Source organism: Prionailurus viverrinus, chromosome F2 (genome assembly GCF_022837055.1).
Source record: "Prionailurus viverrinus isolate Anna chromosome F2, UM_Priviv_1.0, whole genome shotgun sequence".
Lineage (NCBI taxonomy): Eukaryota > Metazoa > Chordata > Mammalia > Carnivora > Felidae > Prionailurus > Prionailurus viverrinus.
The window spans coordinates 12,401,102-12,410,341 of NC_062578.1; the positions used below are offsets into that span (position 1 = coordinate 12,401,102).

General features: G+C 45.1%; 1 long non-coding RNA gene across 2 annotated transcripts; it reads left to right on the top strand.

Annotated features, from left to right (window-relative positions):
• Positions 1-903: 903 nt before the first annotated feature.
• Positions 904-6,191, top strand: LOC125156448 (uncharacterized). 2 transcript variants are annotated; one of them, XR_007148613.1, is made up of 3 exons: positions 904-1,183; positions 4,382-4,580; positions 6,157-6,191. It is a non-coding gene; the product is annotated as an uncharacterized LOC125156448 (long non-coding RNA). The 2 variants fall into 2 exon arrangements; XR_007148614.1 differs by having other exon boundaries at positions 904-1,112.
• The last annotated feature ends 3,049 nt before the right edge of the window (positions 6,192-9,240 follow it).

Consider the following 9,240-nt stretch of genomic DNA (forward strand, 5'->3'; position numbering starts at 1 on the left):
TTCCATGCAGGGAAAGGTAAGACACCAGGGCCTTTGTCAGAACAGAGGTGCCACTACGAGTGAGGCTCCCTCTCCCCGACCCCACTGACTTCACCGAGCTCTCCGTTCAGGCAGAAGTCAGAGGGGCTGAACGCGAGGAGGGAGTGGGAGCAGACAAGGGAGGCATTACCCCCACATGACTGCCTACTAAGAATTCTGGCTAAAGAAAAGGCTTTTCTGCAGTTTGTTTTTGCAAATCCTGCTCCAATGAACCCAAGAGGTAAGGCTTTCGGTCAACAGGAGAGCCCTGATCTCATTGTCCCCAAATTCAATTTAGCTAACCTCTGGCGTTTTCTATGCTTTGTCTTTTCTCTCACACATTTCCTTGATTCATCAGTATCTACTCTAGTTGGCCCTGCTTCCACTGATCAACTCAACTAACCCTCCCTGTCTCTCTCTCTCTCTCTCTCTCTCTCTCTCTCTCTCTCTCTCAGGCTGTGCCTTAGTACATGTTGGAAGATGAAGATCACTTCCCCCAGGTCTCCTGAATTGAGCTTATGAGAACCAATTATAATCCTTAAATCTGCTCATTCTAATACAGGCTTATTTCTAACTTAGTTCCCGTATCCCACTTTGAGCCATTCAGAGCAAAAAACGAAATAAATAAGCAAACAAACAAAAACCCCTTTGCAGTGGCAATACCACTGCACAACTGGGCCCCAACAAGGATGATATTCTGGGATAAATCGGCAAAAGCCTTGGTTGTTTCCGTAGTAATCCTAAAGCTCAACAGAAGAAATTTCTTGAAGTGGATGGATAAAATTCTTAGAATCATCCCGCCCAGGCCCTCTAGAATTCCTTTATGATGCGTTTATCTATTTCGGTCTTTCACATAGGAAGATTCCAGAGTATCGCCCCAATGAATGCGCAGTGCTGTCGGCAAGGAGCACGCCGCTGCAAAAGGGATTAGACTTGAAAACGCCTTCTGAAGGGGTTTGGGAGAGAAAGTCCCACTGATGCTACCTGAAGTTCGGGGGAAACGTCTTCAGCCAGTTTTCAGTGTGATGCAGATACGACAGCTTTTCTCCCTCTGTTGGAAGGGTCGGGGAAAGTGAAATGACCCAGCGGGCCAGGTCAGCATCGACCTAGCTAAAAACTTGGCCGGTGGACGTGAACTGAAGTGCCAGGAGGGCTTACGTGCAAGGTGTGGTCTGGCAGGCAGGGCTGAGGCTGGAGGCCAAAGTCCCCGGCGGTTGGTGCTGTGGACTGGTAGTGGGTGGGGATTTTAATGGGACGGTTCGGAATGGGGTGTGTCCGCTGTAAGGGATTGGGACCAGAGTTGGGAGCTTGGCTGGTGCTGGAGAAGCGCGTGAGCCAGAAGCTGGGGCCACAGCTGCAGACGGTTCTCTTAAGCCTTACTTCTCAAGAGGAGTCTTCCTTTCATAGTCTCTCTTCCTCTCATCCAAATCTCCCAGAACTTAATGTCAAAGTAACACAAAGAAACTGTATGTGGAGGAGACTTCTGACTGACCACCAAATTCCATTTTTATAACTATCCTTAAACATAAAAGAATTGGGGCGCCTGGGTGGCTCAGTCGGTTAAGCGTCCGACTTCGGCTCAAGCCATGATCTCGCGGTCCGGGAGTTCGAGCCCCGCGTCGGGCTCTGGGCTGACGGCTCAGAGCCTGGAGCCCGCTTCAGATTCTGTGTCTCCCTCTCTCTCTGCCCCTCCCCCGTTCACGCTCTGTCTCTCTCTGTCTCAAAAATAAATACGCGTTAAAAAAATAAATAAATAAAAGGCATACACTTTTTAAATTGTGGGAGAACTGACATACAATAAGTTGCATATGTATGTGTATATTGCGCATGCAATAAGTTGCATAAGTGTACACGTTATTACTTTGGACATATCTCTCTCCCATGAGAACATCATCACAGTCAGGATACAGACACCAAAAAGTTTCTCTGTACCACTTTGTAATTTCCTCATCTCTGCCCCTTTCTCTTCCCCAGGTGACCATTGATCTTCTTTTTTATTACAATAAGTTAGTTCGCATTTTCTAGAATTTTATATACACGGAATCATGCAGCATGTATGCTTTTTTTTTTTTTTGGTTTGCCTTTCTTCACTCAGTATAATTATTTTGAGACTCATCCATGCCACCTGTGTGTCTTTCAAGAGTCCATTCCTCTCTATTGCTGAGTTGTATTTCATCAGATGAATGTTATAAAATTTGTTTATCTGTCCAACTTTTGATGGGCATTTGGTGGTTCCCAGGTTTTGGATATTACAAATAAAGCTGCGATGAACATTTGTGTGTAAGTCTGAGTAGAGACATATGCTTTTGTTGTTATTTGTTGTTATTATTAGGTACATATCTGGGGACAGAAAGACTGGGGCCCTAGGTAGGTAAACATTTAATGTTGGAAGAACCTCACAAACTGTACCATTTTGGATTCCTATGCTAGCAATGTATGAGGGTTCTAGTTTCTCTGTGTCTTCACCAACAATTCATAAAGTGTATCTTTGTGACTTCAGCCCATGTAACAGATGTGCTGTATCCTGTATGTTCCTAATGACTCTTGATGTTCAACGTGTTTTTGTGGGCTCGTTTGCCATCTGTTTATATTATTTAGTGGCTGTTTAAGTCTTGCATTCATTGTTTTTGAGCTGTGAGTTTTCTAATTATTGAGTGTTGAGAGTTTATTTTTTATTATTTTTTTTAATGTTTATTGCTTTTTGAGAGAGAAAGAGACAGAGCATGAGCAGGGGAAGGGCAGAGAGAGAGGGAGACGCAGAATCTGAAACAGGCTCCAGACTCTGAGCTGTCAGCACGGAGCCTGATGCGGGGCTCGAACTCACGGACCGCGAGATCATGACCTGAGCCGAAGTCGGACGCTCAAGGGACTGAGCCACCCAGGCGCCCCTGAGAGTTCTTTACTTATTCTTATGCAAGACCTTTATCTGATATATTCTTTGAAAATATCATTGACTCATCTTTAATCCTCTTAACAATGAATGTGCAATCGTTCTATAGCCTCTCTTCTTGCTGGATACGGCCATGTGACTTGAGTTCTTGCTCATGGAACATGAGTAGAAGTGAAGCGTGCTACTTCTGCGTGTGCTTCTCCAGGCTGTCTTTTATGTTCTCAAGCCACTAATCCAGCTTTGATCATGCTGGTGAGGACAGTGCCCTGGGGATTTCAGAAAGACCTGTGCAGCAGGCTCACTCCCCTTTGAAGCGTTGCATGGTAGAGAAGGAAACTTCTCTCTACGTTTAAGTCATTGAATTTGGGGGTTTCTTTGTTACCCCTTAGCAGCTTAACCTTACCCTAACTAATATCCCAAGAAAGGTACACCTTCTCCCTTCCTTCCTACTTGGAGCACATTCCAACAGCAGTTCAGTTTGGCTGTCCGGAGGATGAATTCATTTTTCTAGACAAGAGAATAAAAATTCCTTGAGCAATAACTAAGGCACCATGTGATGCATCTTGCCTAAAAAGAGGAATGAGATTCAAATCTTGCTCTTGAGAAACAGACGGCCCGATGAAAATCTTTTAGGTTCATGCCTACCCAGTCTGAAATTGTAGAGTTGGCTTTTCTGCAGTTTAGGGTCAGAATTTTGCTGAGCTTAGAAGAATCTACAGAAACGCAGAAATTTGGCTTCAACTTGGTGTTTTTCTACTGATATTCTGCAAAAAAATCACATTAAAATGAGACTTTGGCCCCTCTGCCTGCCAAATGAGAACAAGGTCTCCACGTCTAGGTGCCTGCTGCCCCATGTTCATTGTAAGTCTCCCTGGGTTCAGTGACATTGGACAATTACCATTTATTTGAATTTTTAAGGGAATCCTTCAAAAACATTTTTTTTAAATGTTTATTTATTTTTGAGAGAGAGAGAGAGAGCGCGTGAGTGAGCGAACAGAGGAGGGGACAGCTCTCTCTCTCTCTCTCAAAATAAATAAACATTTAAAAAAAATGTTTTTGAAGGATTCCCTTAGAAATTCAAATAAATGGGTAGATTGTCCGAATGGCGACTGAACCCAGTCAGATGCTCAACAGACTGAGCCACCCAGGTCCCCCCGCCACTCCCCGCCCCCACTCCGCCATGGACTTTTGATGTAATTCAACTAACTTGCTTCTCTCAAGAATCTAACTGAAGTTTATAGACGAGGAAACAGATTCAGGAAGGAAAACTAACTTGTCTATAGCCCCAGAGCCAGTTAGGGATGGGAAGAAATTATGTACCTAGTCCTGCTACCGAATTCTTACGCCCTTTCCTGCAAAGCTCTGCTGCCTTCCCTGGGAGCGGCTTTGGACTTAGATTACTCAGATAGCTGCTGTGGTTTTTTTCTTTTCGTGGAAGAAATATCCTCACAGACTCTGGTTCTGCTCCCACAGCCTCCTCAGCCCCAGGCTTGAGACCAGCCTCTATTACTCAGAAGAATTTGTGCAACTCCGTGCTTCTCTATCTTCAAGCATCAGCATGTTCGACTCTTGGTTTCAATCCAGAACCTGCCCTGTTTTTATAGAACAAAACTCCAGCTTCGTTCTGAAAATGAAATGGCAGACGGTCCCTGGAAAACAACCCAGATCCCAGGTCCGCACTTCAGTACAGTCCAAAGGCAAAGTTTCTGGTGGGATACTTCTGTTACCAGCCCGTCACCTCGGTAAAGGCTTTCAGACACATCAAACCAAAGGAAAGAGGCTCTTTCTTTTTCTTGTTGTTCCAGATCAGATAACGTTGCCTGATTAGTTCCTCCACCATGAATTCATACCGCAGGTACCCACATGCCAGCCCTTTGCTGAAAGGCCATCAGCTATATTGCTTCCTGCATAATCATTCATATTTTGCCTCATGCTTTCCCTTCTCCACCTCTATTTCCGGCTCCTCCCCCTGAAATAGCAAAATGCTTGCAAAGAAAATGTGTCAACAGGTGAAATTTATAGGAGTTTCCTGGCCCACACAGAAACACGAACCACAGGCATCCCCAAAGGGGAGATTTTCTTACCCAGACACTTACTCTCTTGAATATGCCCTGATTCATTCATATATGAGTTCTCTAGAGAAACCGGTTATCTTTTTTGGGGAATCACAGTATGGAGCTTCTGTTTGGAAAGAGTGGCTTTGATGAAGGCCAGTTGGGATTATTTAGTTGCAGTTACAGAAAAGCCCAACCCAAACTAGCTTAGAAAGGGAAATTAGTGATTCAGAAGCTGAAAGCGCTGACTTCAGGTTTAACTCTATTCGGGACTCAAGCAGATCGGTAGCACCTGCTTAGTTTTTTAATCTCCATTTCTTTGTTCTGGCTTCCTTTAGATTGACTTCAGCTTTCAGTTTTATGGGTACCAGAAAGGTACCTACCTGCTAGCCTGATTCATTCTCCTATGTTTTAGGTCAGAGGTTATGAGAGTCTCTTTCCCCAAAGATTCAGGGAAAATGTCACTGCATCTCATTTGGCTCTGACTAGGCCACGCACGATCCATGAAAGTCAGTGGACAGGAAATGAGACATGCTGATGGTTTAGGCCTGGGTCACAAGCTCCGCCCCTGAGGCTGGGGGTGGAGTCAGCTTTAATGGGACCGCAAAAGAATCAGGTAGGGACCTGGAGGTCTCTGGCAATGACCACTGCGGTCAGTTCTGCCTTCTAAGAAATGACGCCTACGTGTCACGTGATGTTTTGTTTCCACTGAACAAGCCAGCTGCCTACCTTGAAAATAGCCCGCATCTTCTCATGTAAAACAGGAATCCACCTCCAAAGCCAGGCTGACTTAGGGAAAAGGTTACTTTCTTTTTTTTTTTTTTTAATTTTTTTTTCAACGTTTTTATTTTATTTTTGGGACAGAGAGAGACAGAGCATGAACAGGGGAGGGGCAGAGAGAGAGGGACACACAGAATGGGAAACAGGCTCCAGGCTCTGAGCCATCAGCCCAGAGCCGGACGCGGGGCTCGAACTCCCGGACCACGAGATCGTGACCTGGCTGAAGTCGGACGCTTAACCGACTGTGCCGCCCAGGCGCCCTGAAAAGGTTACTTTCTGATCTAACTTCCAGCAGTGAGGCTAGTTTGCCAAAGTTTTGGTGTAAGTGGGTTGGTATAGAAAACTTATTCAAAAGTATCTCAAAGTCTATAGCAGGAGCACTTAACATTCTTTCTTTTTTTTTTTTTTTTAAAGTTTATTTTAAGAGACAGAGCAGACGAGGGGCGGAGAGAGAGAGAGAAGGAGAGAGAGAATCCCAGGCAGGCTCTGTGCTGTCAACGTGGAGCCTGATGCGGTGCTGGAACTCACAAACCTCAAGATCGTGACCCAAGCCAAAACCAGGAGTCGGACCCTTAACCAACTGAGCCACCCAGACTCCCCGGACCACTTTACGTTCTTTAAAGCATGAAGATCCTCCACTGGTTTGAAGCCTATTACAATAAGCCTTTCTTACTGGTCCCCTTGGGTTTTTGTTTTTGTTGCCTAAGACGACTATGATATACTTAGACCTCTGTAGCCTGATCGGGCTGCCCCAGGAGGGAGCGGACGAGGTTATGCGCCTTTCCAAATAAACGTTTGGGATTAGGATTTTAATCATTCTTATCAACTTTTGACCTCAAATGTTCAACCTCTTAACCCCTGAACAACTGTCACTGCTTATTGTACTGCCTTTATTCAAACACTTCATTGTTGCTTGTGTGTCAGACCGTCTCTGAGCCCTTCACACGCATTACTGCACTTCTTCCTCGTAACAACTCTATGACATAGAGGCTATTATTATTCCCATTGTATGGAAGATGAAATTGACTTAGAAGAGATTAAACGTCTTGCACAAGGTCACACAGTTCAAGCCGGAGATCTCAAAATCATGCTACCTAAATAAGCAAAGGTTTTTGCCCCTGCACCCCATGGTGCAGCACAGGAAGACAGACCTATAAATAAACCACTGCATTAGATGTAATATTTGCCGTGATAATGATCTACACGGGGGTAAGTGAGGATGTGAGAGAGAGAGAGAGAGCAGTCATTTCCCTGTGGGGGTGGGGAGGGTTTGAAATGGGTATTGGGACAAGTTCTCTAGAGGAGGCTAAGCTCAGGTACATGAGAAGGTGTTTTCTGGAAGGTTAGGGCTGAGAATAGCATCCCAGAGATTGGGAATGTGTGCAAGTAAAGCGCTGAGGCATCTGATAGAAATGCATGATGGGAGAATCCATGACTGGAACATAAGGCTCCAGAAGAATGGACATAAGAGGAGCAGGACCCAGTCCATGAGCCTGATTTTAGTGAGAGGGATTTTTTTAAATATTAATTTTTTAATATTTATTTTTGACAGAGAGAGAGAGAGAGAGAGAGAGAGAGAGCATGAATGGGAGAGGGGCAGAGAGAGAGGGAGACACAGAATCTGAAACAGGCTCCAGGCTCTGAGCTGTCAGCACAGAGCCCGACGCGGGGCTCAAACTCACAGACCACGAGATCATGACCTGAGCCGAAGTCAGATGCTCAACCGACTGAGCCACCCAGGTGCCCCATATAGTGAGAGGGATTTAGTCAGATCAAAATGAAGGGCTTTAAGAAAAAGGGGACAATTATTCATAATCAGTATCTTTTTCTGTTTTTAAAATTTCCAAGCTTTAATTATTTTTGAATTTTTTAAATTATGTAAAATACACACAACATAAAATTTGCCACTTAAAAAATTTTAATTGGGTATTCAGTGGCAGCAGGTACGTTCACAACGTTGTACAACCATCTCCACTATCCATTTCCAGAACCTTTCATTAGCCCAGACAGAAATTCTGTACCCATTAAACATTTATTCCCCAGTTCCCCTGTAACTTGTGTCAATCAAAGGAAGCTGCCTTGAAAAATAAGGAGAAACAAGTATACAGATCCTCAACGTACGTTAGTGCGAAGAACACTGTGATTTGTGCTCTTTTAAAAGGAAAAGTGTCAATGACACTACATTTTAGGGATGAGACAGTCCAGGCAGTGGCATGTGAGTGTGGTTGTTCCTGCCAAATTCTCAAGATAATGGGGATGTGCCATTTTTTTTTAAATTTTTTTTTGGGATGTTCCATTATTACTAAGATGTCCCTCTGTAGTTTTCCTGGAAAAGGAAGGCCACTCACATTGTTGGTAAATATCCCATGGCAATCAGCCAGGTCACCAAACACACATTGATTGAGCACTTGCTGCGTGCACGGTCATGTGTCAGGTGCCCTGAACAGAGAAGAGTAGGCAACCATCCAGACGACCTTCAAAGGAATCATAATGTAGTTAGGGAGAAGAACACGGGCAAGCCAGTCTGCGACCTAAGGCAGGCTAGAGTCCGTTCTTCCTCAACCCCTGACCTGTGTCCATCCTACCTTCTCACTGCCCAGTGTGTGGCTGTTTACGGCGCTAATCACGTGACACTTTTACATCCGTTTGAACGTCTCCTTGTATTAACCATCAGACTGTGCACTCCATAAGGGCAGGTACCTTTTTTTGGCTCATTACTGTCTCTCCAGCGTCTAGCATAGTTCTTGGCACATAGGACGTGTTCAGCAAGTACATATTGAACCAATGGTTTCTGTCATTATTTATGTGTGTATGTGTGTGTGTATTTCTAGCGACTAGTCATTCTATGCATGTGTCCGTATGTATAGATGGACAAGTCATATGTTTTGAAAACACAAACAAAAAATCCTCGGCTGCAGAGTCCTAACCACTTTGGAATCCACAGCTTCTTCGAGGTCTTACTACTATTTCCCTACGGCTAAGACTCCTTTGGTTGCACAGCTCTGTGAGTCAGGCCCGTCCCTCCCGGCTTTGTGGGACCTCGCGCCTCCGGCAGTGGACACAGAGTGGGGGTGCCTGGCACCCAGCGAGTGGTTGCAGTCAGGCTTCTAAGGCGTCCGGACAGACTCACACGCTCACTCCTTAGCGCTAATCAGAAGACTATTTATAGACCTCAGCCCTCCTCTGAACACCCGAGCTTAACTCCTGCCCCCTCACTCTCAGCAGACAGCCTCACCTCATGACTCACCGAGAAGACTGAGGTCATCCCGGTGCTTTCTGTCGCTTCCTGCTTTCTACCTCCAATTTCCCTCTCCCCAGTGGAGCCTGGCCTCTCCCAGAGCCCGCATCCTCCGCCCCTGTGTGGTTTCCTCACCCCCCTGGATTACCTGCAACAGCCTTCCTAACCCGTCTCGCATTTCCATTTTCCCTCTTCCACACTGCAGGCAGAAGGATTCTTTTATTTTTATTTTTTTATTTAAAAAAAATTTTTTTTTCAAC